General features: G+C 43.9%; 1 protein-coding gene across 3 annotated transcripts in view; it reads left to right on the plus strand.

Moving 5' to 3' along the window:
• FHIT (fragile histidine triad diadenosine triphosphatase) overlaps positions 1-20,433 on the plus strand; it is a 1,061,423-nt gene that overhangs the window by 145,504 nt on the left and 895,486 nt on the right. The window contains exon 3 of one of the 3 annotated variants that reach the window (XM_079964180.1): positions 20,393-20,426. The exons of the other annotated variants lie outside the window; for them this stretch is intronic. The gene's annotated coding sequence lies outside the window, so the exon portion shown is untranslated. The remainder of the gene's footprint in view (positions 1-20,392; positions 20,427-20,433) is intronic. 3 annotated transcript variants of the gene reach the window in all.

Below are 20,433 nucleotides of genomic sequence, written 5' to 3' on the forward strand. Positions count from 1 at the left end.
AGTTACTAAATTGTTCGGGGATGCGTTCATTGTATATTCCACTTTGCTCAAGGAAACATTTTGCAGGAGTTTCCGATGCTCTTTCGTCATCGTCAGGAACTGCTGCCAGCAACTCTGATCCTGGAGAACAGTGCTGAGCTCCTGCACCAGCTAGGTTTGGACTCCTGTGTCCGCCATGGCGTTTCCCTCCTTCACTTTCCCAGGCCACAAATCAGTCCTTGCAATGAGGAGGTGGGTTGGCATGTTGAAAAGCAGGGGCAATGGCAGAACTGGTGATCATCTGAATGTGGGGAGGAGGAGAAGGTGAAGGAGGAATCCAAGGCAACTCCAAGGGAGAAAGTCTTTGGGCCAGGAGTGATGAGAACATTTCCCATCAGTGGGTAAGGAGAAGAAATGTTTGGATAAAGGTTGGCATCTTCGTGTTCATGATGTCTGGTATGTTTGTGTCGGCACTGGAAGGTCGATCCACATTAAAGACAAACGCAGAAACATCTGGCATGCTAGGGAGCCCTTTTCCATTCTTTTGAAACCAAAAAGGAGACCAACACGCTATACCTTTAAAGCACATTTCCCCCTTCAAAGAATGCTGGGCACTGTAGTTCACCCTTCACAGAGTTCCAATTCCCAGCAACCTTTAACTAACTACAGTGCCCAGAATTCTTTGAGGTGGAAATGTTCTTTGAATGTGCTTTAAAGGTAGAGTGCGCACACAATCTTTGGGTGTGTTCTGTTTCACACATTCCCCAATTTCAACTATATTTATTCTATTGGAGTGCACTACTTGCACTTGTTTTATTTTGTGCAGCCTCACTAGGCAGCTAATGATGCTTAACTGATGTGTGAAGCGAGTGACTGCAGTTGCTAACATGAATCAAAGTTCTGAATTTTGGGACTCCCCTCTTAGAAGCTTCTTCTTTGCCTCTGACTCCTGGCACACCATGTACATGGGATCTGAGGCCATGACTAGGTATTATGCAGAATGTGTGGCTGCTACCAAGACCAGCAACTCCATGTCCACTGTAATGTATATTAATACTAAATGTGTGGCATCACAGGGTGCTTCCAGGCAACCTGCTTATTGCATATCCATCCTCATTTGTTTGCAGGGAGTTTAGACAATGCTGTCTATTTAATGAGCATCTACTCTGATTTGTTTATAAAAGGGTTAGATGATGTTGCACCAAAGCAAGCGTTACCCCTCATACTTTCAGGTGCATTTTCCAATCACTTTCCTTACTGCAAGAAGAAGAAGAAGAAGAAGAAGAAGAAGAAGAAGAAGAAGAAGAGGAGTTTGGATTTGATATCCCACTTTATCACTACCTGAAGGAGTCTCAAAGCAGCTAACAGTCTTCTTTCCCTTCCTCCCCCACAAGAAACACTCTGTGAGGTGAGTGGGGCTGAGAGACTTCAAAGAAGTGTGACTGGCCCAAGGTCACCCAGCAGCTGCATGTGGAGGAGCGGAGACGCGAACCTGGTTCCCCAGATTACGAGTCTATTGCTCTTAACCACTACACCACACTGGCGTCCCAACTTTCCCACTGACAGCAACCAGTAACTCAATGTGGCACACATGGTTTTTCCCCTCCCTGTTTTATTCTCACAACAATCCTGTGAGGTAGTTTAGGCTGAGAGGCAGTGACTGGTCCAAGGCCCCCCAGTGAGCTTCATGACTGAGGGAGGATTTTAACCCTGGTCTCCCAGCTCCTAGTCCAACCCTATTTATTACACAAAACTGGCCGTCTTAAGCAAGTATTCATTTTGGTGCATACTTGCAAGCAGCTGTGTGTTTAAGTTATGGCATAGGTGATGGCTCCCTGAGCCCCTGGGTGCCTGAGCACCCACAAAATTCCCCATGAAGGGGCCGGGCTCCTTCAGCACCAGGGCCATGCATTCTGCATGGCACCCATGGCCCCAGGTACCCACAGTCATGGGGCCAGGCTGGTACTCCTGAAGGATGATGACTATCAGCTTCCTTATTTATTGGTGTTTTGGGTTATTGGTTTTTTTAAATTGGGATAATTGACTAGAAAATGCTTACACTGAAGAACCAGAGGTTTTCCATTGGCATAACTAAAGATGGCCTTTGGGCTCTTGAGATGTGTCTCAGTTTTGCATCTCTTCTTACCACTTCCTCAAAGATGCACCAAATAGTGCAATGCTACACACAACTACTGAGACCCATTGAGTTACATGGCTTACTCCCAAGTAAATGGGTAGAGGATTGCAGCCTAAATGTACTGTTTCAACTATCTATCTATCTATCATCTATCTATCTATCTATCTATCTATCTATCTATCTATCATCTCCAGAAGCTTATTTCAGCCAGCACAGCTGAGTATCTGCCATTTTATTGATTTGTTATTTATTTTTCAACGGGCTCTATTTCCTCCTGCTGTTGTAATTTATTTTAAAACAAATGACAAGCAAAATAAGCCTTCCAATTAAATGCTAATTTTGTAGTGGCATATACATGATGGGAAATAAAATGGTTTCCAATTAAATTAGTTAAACAATATAAATTTGTGGGTAAGCTTAAAATGCTGAGGAAGCGTGGAAATTGGAAGGTCCTTTGTTAAAAAAAAAAAGATTGACTAAAAAGTATCTTGCAATTTCATTTCTTTCTTTATTTTCATTTATTATTTATTAGTCAAGTTTATACCATTGGTTCATCTAGTTCAGTATTTTCTACACTGACTGGGAGTAAGGTAAAAGGTAACAGTAAAGGACCCCTGGACGGTAAAGTCGAGTCAAAGGCGACTATGGGGTTGCGGCGCTCAACTCACTTTCAGGCCGAGGGAGCCGGCATTTGTCCACAGACAGTTTTCTGGGTCATGTGGCCAGCATGACACAGTGACAGAAACCAGAGCGCACATAAACACCGTTTACCTTCCCGCCACAATGGTACTTATTTATCTACTTGCACTGGTGTGCTTTCAAACTGCTGGGTTGGCAGGAGCTGGGAGCTCACCCTGTTGTGCATATTCAAATCACCGACTTTCTGATCGGCAACCCAAAAGGCCTGGGGCATTCTGTACACAAGACCTGTTTCCCACCGTTGAGCGATGGCCTTTCACTTGAGCTGTAGCTCTGAGGCCGGCAGTCTCGTAGTTGGACATACAAGTTGGGCAGGACAGGGAATTGCAGCTAATGTTCCCTAGCTTGGAATACAATCCCCATGCTAACACAGACACTCATGCTCCCATTTTATTAGGGGAAGGGCATGGTTAGGACTTCAGAATGAAATTGTTCCCATTTCAACATGGCCAAGAGCAGAGGATGGCAGAAGAAAGGCCTTTTGAATTTTGGCTTTGCTAGGATGGGAAAAGTGTGTCTGGAACAGAAAGGGCAACCTCTGTAGACCAAGTCAAGATATTGTGGGGACAGCTGGACAATACAATAGATGGTGGGTGCTTTGAAACAGCATACAGAGTGCTGGATGGATATTTAGAACAGATTCGCACAACAGTGTGTCTGAATGGGCCGTTGTTAATGCTACTGCCTGCTGATTTCCCACCTTGTGGCATTCATTTCCAGAGCAAAGGAAAGTGGCCCTTGTCTTGCCTTGACCAAGGATGGATTTGCTTTTAAGAGTGAGTCTCTGTTTGCAATAGAATGACTGGGAACAAAAATGTGCCATACGTCTTTCAGCAACTGCGGCAAAGTGAAACTTCTTCATGCAGTTAATATCAAGTGCTTAAAACGAAACGAAACAAAACAAAACAAAACAAAACACCTAAGCTTTATAGGCATTTACAACAAAATGACTATTTAATATTATATTGATTCAGGAGTAGGCTTCTAACAAAGCTCCAGCATTTATTAATATCCCAGTGTTTATTTCTCATTGCAGCTAAAAAGCACTCCCTATTGATCTGGATGCTTCCATGGTAATTAGCACCAGCAAATTTACTGTAGTATATAGTTGTGACATCACGGGTGTTATGAATATGCCTTTCAGCAACAGATTGTGATCTATAACTATGGATTCAGCTAGCTATCGGGCCATATGGCATCTCTGATATTTGTTAATCAAGCTGTCTATAATTACATTCGGAGCAATGCGAGCAAACCGAGAGGCTCCAGGATGGAATTTGAATTTTGCCCCTGGAGAGTGCTGTGGCTGGTAAGAGTGTGGTACCCGTGGCCAATCGCCCCCCAGTCAAGACCATTGGCCTTTCCCATATGCTAGGGACACAGTCATGTTTTCTTCTCAGAACTTGAGTAGTTAACCACGGCAACACGATTGCTTCATGAAAGTATTGTTAATAAAAGAAAAGTATTAAAAGTTACAGCTTATAGCACTGTGGTAATTTAAAGTTTGAGCCTGCTGGGCAATGCCAGTGGCTCATCTAGTCCAGTCTTCTGTTCTCACAGTGGCTGAACTTTGGTCAAAAATCTGACTCATTTTGCACTAAATATCATCTCTTAATGTATTGACCTGCAGTTTGGTTAACAGGGCTTCAGAACAAATGTGTATGTAGATAGTGATGTGAGGTGGTGATGATTGTGGGTTTTTTAACCCGCCCCACACCTCAGTTGCCAACCACACAATCCTCACTTTAAAAAACAAACAAAACTGTTTGCAGTGAAATTTCGTTTTAAAAAATCCCTGCCGTTTGCAACATGAGAACTGTTTGTGTCCACAAACTGAAATAAGAGAAAGGCTCTTCCGTATTATGTTCTGAAATTCAATTGATTGGCCTGACTGGCTGTCAGTCAGTGAACTAACCAGTGGTGTCTTTGATGCCACAGGGCCATGCATGATAGGTCTCCTAGACCAGCAGTCTTCACACTATTCAGAGCTAGAACTCACGGTTACATCCTAATTCCGCTGACTTCTTTATTATGTACATGTTTGGTGGTAGCACTGTTGTTGAGCTCTACCTTAGGTCCCAGCCAATCAGCTAAAGACCAAAGCCCTAGGCCAGGGTTGATGAACATATGACTTTCCAGATATGGTTGGACGGCCAGTGGATAGGGGTGATGGGAGTTGCACTCTGACAACACCGGGAGGTTCTGTGTCCTTGTCCTGGATCTGTAGTTCAACAGTGAACCTGAAAGCAAGATGTCAACTATCTTTGAGTGATTGGTTGCATAACTGTGACTTGACTCCTGATTCAGCAGTTCCATGTAATCCTGGTGGTGCAGATTTTAGCAGTAGTGAATTAAATGCTAGTCGCTTGCCAAAATGACTTAGATGAGTAGGTGTGGATTACATTTCATAACCCTGGGAAAATGGATATTCCTCATGAAAAAATCAGAACTATGGTTCAGGGGAACCAGGCAGAAACTACATGCTGAGGAATGGGAATTGCATCCTTATCTTATCTCTGTCTTCATCTTTTATTTGTTCTTTTTATGAATCCATAAATGTGTGGAGATAGTTGGACGGTTAACTTTTATTGGCCCAGAGAGGCTGAAGTGGTTTTCAAGGGTAGCAAAGTTATCTTGCAGAAATGATAAATTGTCTTCTGCCCATCCCTGATATGGAGATTCTGCTTTCAGAGTGTTGAAAGAACTCTTCAGGTGGTGTCTTCTACACTTTAGTGTATGTTTATATGAGCAAGTAGGGATGCGGGTGGCGCTGTGGGTTAAACCACAGAGCTTAGGACTTGCCGATCAAAAGGTCGGCAGTTTGAATCCCCGCAATGGGGTGAGCTCCCGTTGCTCGGTCCCTGCTCCTGCCCACCTAGCAGTTTGAAAGCACATCAAAGTGCAAGTAGATAAATAGGTACCGCTCCGGTGGGAAGGTAAACGGCGTTTCTGTGCATTAGTCATGCTGGCCACATGACCCGGAAGCTGTACGCCGGCTCCCTCGGCCAATAAAGCGAGATGAGCGCCGCAGCCCCAGAGTCGGTCACGACTGGACCTAATGGTCAGGGGTCCCTTTACCTTTACCTTTATATGAGCAAGTGGGTCCAAAGCTGTTGAACTGGAGCCACTCTGGACACTGTGCACTTTGGTAGCCCCTCTCCCAGTATCCACCCATTAAGATCATAAGAAGGGATCAGGCCAGTGGCCCATCTGGTCCAGCATCCTGTTCCCACAGTGGCCAACTAGATGCCCGTGGGAAACCAGCAAGTAAGATCTGAGCACAAGAACAGTTTTCCGTGTTGTGGTTTCCAGTAACTGGTATTCAGAAGCATTACTGTCTCCAACTGTGGAGGCAAAGCATAGCCAAATTGGCTAGTAGCCACTAGTAGCCCTTGTTTCTATGAATTTGCCTGGTCCTCTTATAAAACCATGCAAGTTGGTGGCCATTGCTGCCTCCTGTGGGAGCAAGTTCCATAGTTACGGTAACTATGCAATGTGTGAAGAAGTACTTTCTTGTATCTGTCCTGAACCTTCCCGCCTCCAGCTGTATTGGGTGACCACTAGTGTTACGAGAAAGGGAATTGAAGTCCGTGTGATGTCTGAAAATGGGAGCCCATGTAGGTCTGCTTCCATGTAGCTGGGAACTTAGCATGATGGAAGCTCCCCACTTGTCGAGACGCCTATTGGCATTCAACGTGCATAGGCTGCCCTTTGAAGATGCTGCACCGAACGTGATATTGGGAGAAGAGTCTGCTGGCATGTTCCTATTCCCTTCTCCACACATATGCCAACATATTGAAGAGAACCCTCTGAAAGGGGCTCATCTCTTTAGTCAATAGGAATGTTGCCATTGGCTTCAGTTGTAGAACGTACCTTATATTTTTGTCTGTGTGATCACGCACATGCCTAGCCTTCATCGCAATGGATTAATATTCCTTCTGTTCAACTTCTTGAGTGACTTCAGCATGGTATAAATAAATGTAAGGGGAACGGGAGGCCACTTGCCCTTGGGGAGGGAGGTTTATGGTAGCCTATGTAGCTTTAACAAAGGCAATATCTGGCTTAGTTTTAAGCCAGCCGAGGATTGTTAATGTGTGGATTAATGTTTTAAGCTTGGCAGAAACCAGATGCAGCTGAGTTAAATCCAAATAAATTCTCAATAGAAATGAATGCTTAGAGGAAGTACAGAGAACAATATTATGCCAAATTTCAAAAAACAACAACAAAAACAACTCCATTTTTTTGCTGGTTGGATAGTTCATTAAAAACAAAGTTGTGTAATTTTACAAAATTCAGAAATACATGGCTGCCATCTTTCTTTATTCCAGACAGTATTCAATGATTGTCCTAGATATTTGCCATAAATTCTGAGGTCCAAGTTGTGTTGCCATTTTTTTAAAAAAAAAAATCTAACCAAGGAATACACAAAATGGTGTAAAGAAAAGTGTGGCAACTTTGTTAATACCAGTTGGTCCTCCTCTGTTGGTCTAAGTAGGGACACTGTGGCAACGAAAAAATGTCCCATGTTGTGAAATGGTACATGGACAAAATTCAGGGGGCTCTTTGCTTTGTAAAATGAATTAGGAACTTTTTACCATGAGGTTCTAAAATCCCATAAGTGGTTTTTAGGTACTGCCCAAATGCGCCTGAGCCCCTTTTGCTAGGAACACAAACAGTACTAGATTGTGTGCAAAGTTGCAATCTAATGATGTTTGCTTTTTGGCTGATGACTAAACAATGTTGTTAGCACTTGAGCGGGCTAAGGTGGAATGTGAATGTCTACCGAGAGAAAATACGAGATTAGATAAAGGTTGCATCATTTTTTGTAACTTTCTATGTTTCTTAACTTGACAGACTCTTTAATTTTTACCTTGCTTTGCACTTGATGCAAAGCAGGGCTATTTAGGGGATTTGATCTTTGCAAAGTCAGGTGCAACCTGAGCTGATCTACACCACCTGGATTAATGTGTGGATCAGAAATTACCGTATTTTTCGCTCTATAGGACGTACCGGACCATAGGACGCTCTGGACCATAGGAGGGGGGAAACGGGGGGGGGGGGAATTCTCCCCCTCTCTGCTCAGTGCCCCTTCAACGAAGCTGCAGGAGTAACGGAGCCCCTTCCATTTCTCCTCCCGCTTCGCTGAAGCGGCGCTGCGCAGCTCTCCCTCTCTACTGAAGCCAGGAGAGTCTTGCTCTCCCGGCTTCAGCAAAAGGAACCTGAAGCCTTTGGAGCGCATTGCGAGTTCCCGCTGCTCTCCAAAGGCTTCAGGCGGCTATCCCTGAAGCCTGGAGAGCAAGAGGGGTCAGTGCGCACCAACCCCTCTCACTCTCCAGGCTTCAGCAAAAGCAACGCGAAGCCTCCAGAACGCGGAAGGAGCGCTCCCTCTGCGCTTCGGAGGCTTTGCGTTGCTATCGCTGAAGCCAAGGACCCTGCATTCGCTCCATAGGACGCACACACATTTCCCCTTAATTTTGGGAGGGGAAAACGTGCATCCTATAGAGCGAAAAAAAAAATGGTAGTTGGAACTTCTCCTGTGCTCCAGCACAGTTCTTGATTTTTTAAATAAAAAAACGCAGATGTTTAAAATGCATTATATTGAGATATACATTTAAATGTGAATTTTCATGTAGATTAAAAAACCCACAGATTCACAAAGAAATGGGATGGGACAGATTCATGGGTGAACACATGCAAATGTGTCATTTGTGAAATAGAACAGATTCACCCAGCCTTAATTCAAAGGTAAGAGTAGCAGTGCTGTGATGCATTTTCACTGGTGGTAACTGTAATAATAGTATTTTTTTTTTAATGAAAAAATCAATTCATAAGATAAATCTATTCACAATTGAAAAACACCCAAACACCAAAAGTGTTTTGTCTAGGGAGCAGAGGACAGATTTTGTTATTAGAGATGTCACAGAATTCTGACGGAAACAGGAGTAGAAATGGCCCGTGTCTGTTCGATGTTCACTATTGCTGTTGCTTTCGGTCTGCACTGATTACAGTTCACTTGCACTGAAATGGTTGGCATGGAGTAACATAATGAGAACCTAATTACACAAGCTGTGTAGTTTTACCTCTGGGCAACATAGTTTTGGGCAGAAAACAAACTGCAGCAGAACGGAACCAGAACCGTGTGTGATGAATACAGGGTGGGACGGAAAACCAGATCTTATATCCCTACTGCCTGACCACTAATCCCCTCTCTGTGGGTGCAATATTCTGAAACAGATTTCTGTCCAGGGTACATCCTTCATTCATTGCCTGTGTAGACCAGGGATCCCACTTTTGTACCAAAACAGCGGGATTCCACATGCTGCAGCACATGCAGAATAGATGTTCCATATGTATGCAGTGTCTCTTCCACATTTGGAAATAATATTATAATTGTCTTGTTGATATCTAAGGTGGATTACATGCCGCCATAAACCACACAATGTTTGTTAACCGACTCTTCCTCCTTAAAAAAAAAAGCATATGGCGTGTTTTGACAAAACTCGTGACCTCTATTCTGTGTGAATAACCTAGCACACAGTGTGTTTTGTCATCTTTTTCATTAGAGGGAGAAATAGGTTTTCACCGCCACCAAATTAACCCTAATTGTAAGTGTTTAAACTTGTTTGGGGCTAAGGGTCATCTCCCGAAACCCCTCTTTAGATAATGAGATAGTGCTTCAGTGGATGTCACTGTGAACTCTTATTTCCTCGGCACTGTCTTCAGCTCAGTAGAAAACACAATTACTTGGAAGTAGGTGTCACTGAAATCAGTGGAGCTTACTTAACTCTTTATGAAGGTGTTTTGGGACAGGTGGTATTTCAGTTTCTCTTTCTACTGTAAACAAGACTGGCTAAGGTAGGTGAAATAAAAACAACCCAATTGTAGCATTTTAAAACATAGCTTTCTATGTTTCTTAACTTGAAATTTTTGTGTGTGAAATAGAAAATGGCCTATTCCTGTAAATTTGTAGATGCTTTGTTAGAAATGTCTTCATTGCCGGTACTATAGTTGTCTTGGACTGCAATCCTAATTGAATATATACTGATGGCATCCTTTTCTGTGCTCAAGTCCTTATATTTTAATATATTAATTGATCTAGACATGTTTAAGGATGTGAACAAGCTGTACTCTGCATCAAAATTCGTGGCATAGATTGCCATCTTAGTTACCCTAGGAACTGCTTCTGCTTAGGTGGGATTGGACTTGTCGCTGCTTTAAACTGTTTTATAACATCATAGCATCATAGAGTTGAAAGGTACCGCAAAGGTAATCTGGTCCAGTGTTTTGCAGCCGGGGCCCCCAGGATATTCTAAGGGGGACCCATGTGAAAAATGCATAAATGGGGGGCCACAGAAAGAGACTAGGGGCCACAGAGGGAATTGAGAAGTGAAGGGGAAAAAAATCCTGATTGGCTGACTACCCGCTTGGCCAATCACAAGTGGGTAAGGGGGCTCCCACCAGGGCCTAGTGCTCCTTTTTGCCATGTGTGTTTTCTTGGAGCAGTCCTGATTTGTTTATGGCGGGAGAGGGCGATCGCTGAGGCTTCCATTTTGACCAGTAGAGCCCATGATGCAGAACCCCCAGGTCAGGTAAGTGTGGTGGTGGGGTGGCAGTGGGTAGGACTGGGTGAGCCGGAGCTGCCTCTAGCTGCTGCCAGTGCTGGGCCTGGTGGCAGCCTGGGTCTGACTCTGCAAGGCGCAGGGTGCAATCCACCCCAGCGCCTAGCCAAGCAGAGTCGTCTGGTGCTGCTGACTTGCATCTAGTAAATAACTAAATGTCTACTCAGAAGAAAGCCACACTACATTCAATGGGCCTTATTCCCAGGGAAGGGTGTGGGGGGCTATGATGTTGACAAGATCTTTTTGCAGCAGGTCAGTGAGGACCACTTGCTTTTTAAAATTCTCCCATATATACAGAACTCCCTGTGCGCATTTTGGACTGTAGGTTTCCCCCTCTGTGTCAAATAACTGGGGTCAAATAAGTGTTGTTTAATTTTTATAATACATGGAAGATGGATCTTCCTCAGGAGGTTCTGGACTCTTCTTCCTTGGAGGTTTCTAAGCAGAGGCTGGATGGTCATCTGTCATGGATGCTTTAGCTGAGTTTCCTACATTGCGGGGGGTTTCACTAGAAAGATGACCCTTGAGGTAACTTCCAGCTCCATGATTCCATGTGTTTTTCTGCTTCAACAATATTTCATTGGTATGCCCCGTGGAGGACCTTAAGGTCCATACATAGCAACACTCTAGACGTCCTGGGCCCTAAGGAAGTCAGATTAGCCTCAACCAGAGCCAGGGCCTTTTCAACACTGGCTCCGGCCTGGTGGAACGCTCTGTCTCATGTGACCAGGGCCCTGCTGGATCTGATTTCTTTCCACAGGGCCTGTAAGACAGAGTTGTTCCGCCTGGCCTTTGGCTTGGAATCAGCCTGATCCCCCCTTTCCTTTTCCTTCTGTGATGAAACTCCTATTTGGGGACTTCCCTGGCTTTTTTCTGGCCCATGTAGGACCAGTCTGGATAGTTGGCCTTGGTGAAGATTTGACATTTTCATCCCCAAAAAGTTTTTGATTTGAGTTTCTACTGAAATGAGGCTGCATTTTAATGTTGTATTTTAATCTTGTTTTTAAGTTGTATTTTAATCAGTTGTTTTTATACCTGGTGTTAGCCACCCTGAGCCCAGTCTTGGCTGGGGAGGGCAGGGTATGAATAAAATTGATGATGATGATGATGATGTTCCTATCATTTTATGTAACTGTATTTTCTATAAATTATAAAAATGTTATATTTACGAACAAAACATTTAAATAGCTACCTTTCTACCAGGAGGACCGGAGGGGAGGAGGGATTGGTGTAACCAGGATTTTTGTTAGGGGGACAGGCTTTTGTTAGTGGGGGCAGAACCTCAGTTTTGTATTGATTTTTACTTTTTGGGAGGGTAGCTGCTTCCCTGCCCCTTTTGGCTACACCCGTTGGGGGGCACAGGAAGGAAGCAAGGTCGAAAGGGGGCCACGGTCAGAAAAAGGTTGGGAAACACTGATTTAGTCCAAACCCCTGCAATGCAGGAATATTTTTGCCCAAATAAGGGGACTCAAACCTACGGTCCTGAGATTAAGAGACTCATGCTCTGGACTGGACTGGACTGAGCCATCCAGTCTGCATTTTGATGCACCTTGTTTGTTCCACCTCCCAGAAAAGAAGGTTGTGAATTGTATTTCTGTCTAATAATAACCAACAACTGAGCCGGTGGCTTTTAAAACCAAGCTTTGTGTACGTTTCATCTTGAAGCTTAAAATAAGCATGGTGTGTTGCAACACACAAACAGAAGGTATAAAAGGGAAGCTTTAAAGAACAAGTCAAGGGTTGCGGCAGAGAGTGGCATCGTAAGCATAACGGCATTGTCGCCGTATCACATGCTATGCTCTTCGCTGCCCTTACCTTTTGCAGGGTCAGTTTGTGACTACAAAGATTAGGCTGTTGGCTTTGTGGTTTCATCAACTTCAATAATGGATTTGTAGGGCTGCGATTCTTTTGTGCGCTGCTTGTAGATGATGTCGGCAGCAGATAGAATACAAAGAAAACTTTGTAAGACGAACTTCCGTGACATCCCCCGACTTAGTTAAAATCTCAGGGAAGAGTAAGGCTGAGTGAGCCTTCTTCAAGCTGTCACTGTGACAAAGAAAGAACAGCAGCTTTTGTTGTTTCTTGCTCAAAACAATTGTTCCATTGTGATTACCAGTTTGTTACCCTGATGTGCAGAGCTTGGATTCCGAATAACAAGCACTAACCGATGGGACGTTTGCAGAAATGCGGCTGGCAAGCAGGTATCTGCGATGACCTTGATGTGAAAAGCAATGGCTGTGGGGCAGCAGCCATGAAAGAAATGAAAGTAATGGCATGCCATTGAAGTTTCTCTTCCTGGTCTTTTCTCATATACGAGATCAAGTATGGAAGGCATAAAGTTGGTTCCCCTTTCTCATTGTTGGGTTGTGTGCAAAACTATTATGCTCAGATTTGTTTGTTTGTTGTTGTTTAGTCATTTAGTCGTTTCTGACTCTTCGTGACCCCATGGACCAGAGCACGCCAGGCACTCCTGTCTTCCACTGCCTCCGGCAGTTTGGTCAGACTCATGCTGGTAGCTTCGAGAACACTGTCCAACCATCTCGTCCTCTGTCGTCCCCTTCTCCTTGTGCCCTCCATCTTTCCCAACATCAGGGTCTTTTCCAGGGAGTCTTCTCTTCTCATGAGGTGGCCAAAGTATTGGAGCCTCAGCTTCACGATCTGTCCTTCCAGTAAGCACTCAAGGCTGATTTCCTTCAGAATGGATAGGTTTGATCTTCTTGCAGTCCATGGGACTCTCAAGAGACTCCTCCAGCACCATAATTCAAAAGCATCAATTCTTCAGCGACCAGCCTTCTTTATGGTCCAGCTCTCACTTGTTTGCTTAAACAGAGCCATTGGTGCACAGAGCCAGTGTGGTGTAGTGGTTACGAGCGGTAGTCTCGTAATCTGGGGAACCGGGTTCGTGTCTTCGCTCCTCCACATGCAGCTGCTGGGTGACCTTGGGCCAGTCACACTTCTTTGAAGTCTCTCAGCCCCACTCACCTCACAGAGTGTTTGTTGTGGGGGAGGAAGGGAAAGGAGAATGTTAGCCGCTTTGAGACTCCTTAAAGGGAGTGAAAGGCGGGATATCAAATCCAAACTCTTCTTCTTCTTCTTCTTTGCGGAGTTGCATAAGCTTTTTTTTTTTAAGCTCCCGACCCAGATAAACACAAAATTAGATTCCATAAGAAAGGGAGACAATGGGTAGAAAGAAAACAAAGGTAACAGTAATGGGGGAGGGGGGTGAATGAATGTGGTTGCTTAGGCTTTGTTTCCTCAGAAGTGAGAACAAAGGGCTTCATGGAGAAGGGAGACAGAAAATGAGAGAGTGTTGGACTGTGGACATGTTTCACAAAGAAGTTCTGGGATTTAAATCTAAGCCCCACTTTCTCCATGGCATCAGGAGAACTGCCTCCTCTGCTCTTGTGTCTTGGAGTCTACACATGACAAATTATTCATAATTTAGGTTCCTAACAACTACCACCGCATGGAACCGCCAGACGTTGCATGGGGATGCTTGCAGGGCTGACTTGCTTGCTGTCCTAATGGCTGCAGCTTTCAGGGAAGAGAAAGACCAGGAACATGTTGCTGCTCTTCTTCCCTCCCTCTCTGTCCCTCCCATGCTCCTGCACCATCGAACTGCTGCAAACACTCATGCGTGGAAAGCCCACCCCCCTCCACAAAATCCCAGGAAAGGGTGGATATCGCTATATCCCTGCACTTGGGATTATTTGGCATTCCAGTGTGGGATGTCAGTTGACGTGTGGATAATGTGATCTTTCTGTTGGTTGGCATGGAAATCTACTCTATCTGTAACTAACTCTGATCCTGGGCATACTCTCCGCTTATCAAGAGCATTGAACAATGTATAAAGAAGTACTACATTTGACTGTTCCTCAGTTTGGGGACTCTTTCTCTTCCTCCAGCGTGCCATCAAATTCTGGACCAGAGTACATTGTGAAAGTGGCTTTTTGTTTAAGCAAACATTTTCAGTTAATTTCAGCTAAGTTCCACTCAATGAATGGAGCTACCAATTGAGTTTTCTCTTAGTTTCACCAACCGTGGATACATCCCTCAGAGGCTGAGAATAAGAAGCACCGGATACTTTAGCTGCCTTCTCATCCGACTGCTTTACATTATCTTCAAACGAAAGCTTTAAAAAGCAATATCAATAATCATTCCATTTTACAAATCTTCTGATACTGCAGGAAACCTTCTGCGTTAGGGTGAGCTATAAATTTCAACAAATAAAAGGGTAAAACAGGTGTGGACGGCATTTTGTCCTTGATGCGGGCAAGATTATCATTCTGTACTTGTTAAAAATAACCAACTGGCCACGATGGCTATACTCTGCCTCCACAATGGGAGACAATATGCTTCTGAAGACAAGTTGTTAATGCCGGCAAAGGGGAGAATTGTGCTGTTTGCAAGCTTTCCAAGGGCATTTGTTAGGCCACTGTGAGAATAGGATGCTGGTCTAGGTAGGCTATTCTTATGTTTTCAAGTCTTGAGTGCCCCACCTCCCATTTCCCCTACTGCTCATGAGGTATAAGCTTTCTCTGTGTTATTTCTGAAATGAAGGGAAGACTTCAGCTTCTTCTGCACAACGCCCCTCCCCACCCCGCCAGCAATCTTAAAATTAAGAAATTCTGTCATGTACTTTCCTTGTGCCTCTTCAGTAACCATGACTCACCTTAATACCACAGTTTGACATTAGAAGCCTCTCCAGAGAGGAAGAAAATCATTGAGAAATGAGTTGGATAAAGGTTATTAAACCAACACTTAAAATTCCAGTCCTGCACATTTTACTTTACCCCCTAATTAAATGCCAAGAACAGCAATGTGGAATTTTTTAGTATACACACATGCTGAGTACACCTTTATCAGAAGGGGAAGCTCTGGCAGGGAATTCTAATTATATTCCCACCAGACAAGACTCCTTGATTATGGCTGTGGAGTGCTGTTTCCTTTCCCTGCCCCCTCCCCCCCCCAAAAAAAGTGAGGAAGGGGCAGCCTTGAATACTGGGGAAGTGGATTACCAAGCAGAATGTAAGTGGCTTTCTTCTTGTAACTGAGACCTCCGGGTATAGGGCGGTATATAAATTCTAATAATAGTAATAATAGTAATAATAATAATAATAATAATAATAATAATAATAATAATTAATAACCGGCTCCGGTTTTGCTGCGGTTGGCTGTGAGAATGAGACCTGGCGCCGAGGAGCCGTCCTGCAAAATTTCAGTGGGGCCGATTCTTTGAAGTGGAGGCTAATTGTTTAAATAAGGTATTACGACTGGAGTTAATAATATGTGCATATATCAGTGCTTATAAAACTTTCATTTAGAATCCCCCAGGACTCTTTCGGAGCGCTAACTTAAATCTCATTTTAACGCATGTGTGGAGGAGCTTATCAGCTTTCCAATTACTCTGCATCCTCTGGATTGCAATAAATAACACGGGGAACTGGAGGCAACAAATTGTGTTGCTTCCACTTTTGGCACTTAACAAGCCATGTCAAGGGTGTGTGTGTGTGAGAGAGAGCGAGAGCGAGAGAGAGAAGTGGTGGGAGGCAGGGAGGGAAGGGAGAAACAGAGTTAATATTTAATCAGAGGAGTTTAATATATGTAGTGGTCTTATTCCTAGTCAGTAAGCTTGGATCGTAGCCTTAGTCACATTTAGAAAGGCAGGACATAACTGATGGAAGCCAGAAAGGTGATACAAGCCAGAAAGGTGCTGAACCCGAGTGTGTGTGGAAAGTCTCTTCCCTTACGTTCAGAATACTGCTTTCAGTTTCCACGTTAGTGGGCTTTACCTCCAGTGGCAAATTAAACACATTCTTTTTAGAAGTGCGAAACAGGTTCTTCCCCAACCTGCTTCCTCTCTTTTTCCTTCTGGTCTCTCTCTCTCTGTGCCAACTTTCTATAATATTGTATTAAATGCCTTTTTAATTCTCTAGGGCAACAAACAGGTGATTCAACTTAGCAGCTGCACAGGTGCTGTTTTAATGCTTAGTGCTTACTGGAAATATTCCAAATAACAAAAGCTCTTTAAAAAGGCTTGAGGATCTTAGAAGGGGGCTGTAAAATCATGCTGGGACTTAGGCTAAATGGTTCTCCCTTGTGACTCTCCTCTCAGCTTTTACCAGTGTGGGAAGCTTATCTTGAAATATTCAAGGGCTGCGTGGCTTAAATCAAGGTCACTAGTATTTTTATTCTACGGTAATTGTATAGTTAGAAGGAAATAATTACCTTCTAAAGTACAAACATAGGTTATTGGTATACTGCCATATGAATGTCATCTAACTATATTTGGAATCGGCTATAAAGAACAGAGCTCTCCCTGGCCTCCTCCCTATCCCGGGAGTGTTGGCTGGCATGGAGATTAATTCAGTCTGTGTGTTGCCACTATACACTGAAAGTGCATTATTTCACCCAAATAATCTGGAAGTTTTAGTTTACCCCCCACAGATGTAGATCTTGGCACCCTTAAGAAGCTAGCGTTCCGAGGATTCTTTTGCGGGGGGTGCTTCAGATATATGGTGTGTACCCAACTTTTTTAATCGAGGATAGTCATATTGTGATATATGGCATCCAAGGTATAATTGTCATGGGCCAAGGGTCAGCTTCACCTGCTGAACAGCAGCCTGAAGGGGGAGAAGACGAAGTGGCTCCACCTGCAGCTGATTACTGATTAGCTAATAATTATAATAATGATAATGATAATAATAATATTTATACCCCACCCATCTGGCTGGGTTTCCTCAGCCATTCTGGGCTGTTCCCAACAGAATACAGTGGTACCTCGGGTTAAGAACTTAATTCATTCTGGAGGTCCGTTCTTAACCTGGAACTGTTCTTAACCTGAGGTACCACTTTAGCTAATGGGGCTTCCCGCTGCCGCCGCGCCGCCGCCACACGATTTCTGTTCTCATCCTAAAGCAAAGTTCTTAACCCGAGTTACTACTTCCGGGTTAGTGGAGTCTGTAACCTGAAGCGTCTGTAACCCGAGGTACCAATGTATTCAAAATACAATAAAACATCAAACATTAAAAACTTCCCCAAACGTGGCTACCTTCAGATGTCTTTCTAAAAGTCAGATATTTGCTTATTTCCTTGACATCTGATGGGTGGGTGTTCCACAGGGCGGGCGCCACTACTGAGAAGGCCCTCTTCTCACAGTGAGGGGACTGCCAGAAAGCCCTCGGAGCTGGACCTCAGTGTCTGAAAGATGGGGGTGGAGACGCTCCTTCGGGTATACTGGGTCAAAGTCACAAAGCCTTTATGGGTGCTGGTTTGGTGACCCCTGATCCGGTGAGTTCTAGACTCGAAGCGGGGATTCACTTTCTCCTAACTCATCTTGAGAAGTAGAGACATCACCTTGCCAACAAAGGTCCGTATAGTTAAAGCTATGGTTTTCCCAGTAGTGATGTATGGAAGTGAGAGCTGGACCATAAAGAAGGCTGATCGCCGAAGAATTGATGCTTTTGAATTATGGTGCTGGAGGAGACTCTTGAGAGTCCCATGGACTGCAAGAAGATCAAACCTCTCCATTCTGAAGGAAATCAGCCCTGAGTGCTCACTGGAAGGACAGATTGTGAAGCTGAGGCTCCAGTACTTTGGTCACCTCATGAGAAGAGAAGACTCCCTGGAGAAGACCCTGATGCTGGGAAAGATGGAGGGCACAAGGAGAAGGGGACGACAGAGGACGAGATGGTTGGACAGTGTTTTCGAGGTTACCAGCATGAGTCTGACCAAGCTGCGGGGGGCAGTGGAGGACAGGAGTGCCTGGCGTTCTCTGGTCCATGGGGTCACGAAGAGTCGGACACGACTAAACGACTAAACAACAACAACAACAACTCATCTGTGCCAACTTTTTTGAGTCTTCTTTTGAAGGTTGCATATTTTTGTCACTGCCGAGTAGTACAACCTGTCTTCATGTAGCCAACAATTGGGAGCATGTGTGATTTAAACCACGCTTTAACCCCAGGCTTTCTAATTGGCAAAATTAAGCACTGCATTGCAGGAAAGAAATGAATCTATATCACAAGGGTCCTCCCCCATTTCCGTGGAAGCTTTGAGCTTGCCTCTAGCATTGACATCTATGTATTAAGTAGCCAAAGCTAAGTGAACAGCTGTGTCTCGGGTAAATGTCACCATATTAAATTGTCATTTTTTAAAATTTTTTTTTGAAATGAATAGAACTTAATGTACCATCTTTCCCATTGCTAATAATTCAAATTGACTGCTTTTCTAGTTTGCAGCCAGTAATAACTTCAGCAGAATTCTGCATCCAGTTTCAAATCATGTTTTTCTATCTTTTGCCTTTCTTTTAGGGTTGGCTTATTCAGAGCCAGACTAATAGGGCAATAGAGCAAAGTTTCCCAAATTTAGGTTTGCTGCTGTTTTGGACTACAGTTCCTATCATCCCTGACAACTGGAATGATGGGAGTTGTGGTAGTTCGAAAACAGCTGGTCAGCCAAGTCTGGGAAACCTTGCATAGAGCAACAATATAGGGATCCCACCATTTTAGCTACCTGCTCCTGAATTAATTTTTTTCTCTCCAAAGGAGGGTCAGCTAAGTTTCTTAACAGTTGATTAGATTCTTTGCCATTAAACTAACCTAAGTTAAAACTATTATTTTGTACTGCTTGTAAATCCTGTCTGCTGTAGAGCCTTAAAGTCTTGTTATTTTGTTTTAATTCTTACGCTGCGTATGCAACATAGCTTTAAAACCCATTCCCTCCACAAGAATTCTGGGAATGGATGGGGAAGGACTCGATGTTATGCTCTTCTGATCAGTCTGCCTGCAAAAACATTTCAGCTTGCTATACAGAATGGTCTCCTCGTTCCTCTCCCAGTGGACTGTTATTTCACCATAGGACTTATTAGGTGAATACCCTTAGTATGGGTAATGTAGTGGAGACAAAGAGCAGTTGACTTTTCAATTCTTTGAAACTTGTGAAAGTAAGGTAAGGTAAAGGTAAAGGACCCCTGGACAGTTAAGTCCAGTCAGAGGCGATTATGGGGTGAGGCGCTCATCTCACTTTTCAGGCCGAGGGAGCTGGCGTTTGTCCACAGACAGCTTTCCGGGTCATGTGGCCAGCAGGACTAAACCGCTTCTGGCGCAACAGGACATCGGAACGAGTGCCAGAGCACACGGAAACGCCGTTTACCTTCCCATCACAGCGGTACCTATTTATCTACTTGCACTGGCGTGCTTTCGAACTGCTAGGTTGGCAGAAGCTGGGACAGAGCAACGGGAGCTCGCCCTGTCGTGCGGATTCGAACCACTGACCTTCCGATCGGCAAGCCCAAGAGGCTCAGTGGTTTAGACCACAACGCCACCCGTTTCCCTTCCTTGTGAGAGTATAACTAATGTGGAATGGAGTTGTCTTGTCCAGGGTGTTCAGTAAGCTTCTTAAATTGCCCTGGCTGCATTACACTTATTTAAAAAGAGATACCATCTCAAAATGTGATGCTGTGTTTGAACATCATAATTGGTAGAAGTGGTGAGTGTAAAAAATGTGTAGGCTACACAATCTTGTAGAAACCTAAGGTGTGTGTTCTTGATGTTTGGATTCCGAATTACTTAATTGTTTGATTCACAAGGAATGAGTTTTACATACGATTGCCACTATTGTATCCAATACAGTTTAACTTAGCTTTCAGTTAAACCCCTTCTGTTAAGCAGGCGTATGTTCAATGGGAACTAGACAAATAACAGTGTTTAAAATTATAAGACTTTGAAGACATGCATTTTATTCTTAGATCTCCTCAGTTTTGCATCTGGTAACAGGGAAATGTGTCAAGTTTCATTTCTGTTGTAGGTTATTACATCAGATTTATGTTTTCGTTTGGCGAATGCATGATTTTAAAGAAAATAAAATTGGTTTCATTTTAAGCTTACAAAAGCATTTTTAGCGTGCATTAATTCTTGAGCAGAATGAGTGAGTTAGTGATTCCCTCTTTTCTTTTCAGTGTCCTGGACTGTTAACTCCTTGGAATGAATAAGGTGAGCA

The sequence above is a fragment of the Podarcis cretensis genome, assembly GCF_951804945.1.
Source record: "Podarcis cretensis genome assembly, chromosome: 2".
NCBI classification, from domain to species: Eukaryota; Metazoa; Chordata; class Lepidosauria; order Squamata; family Lacertidae; genus Podarcis; species Podarcis cretensis.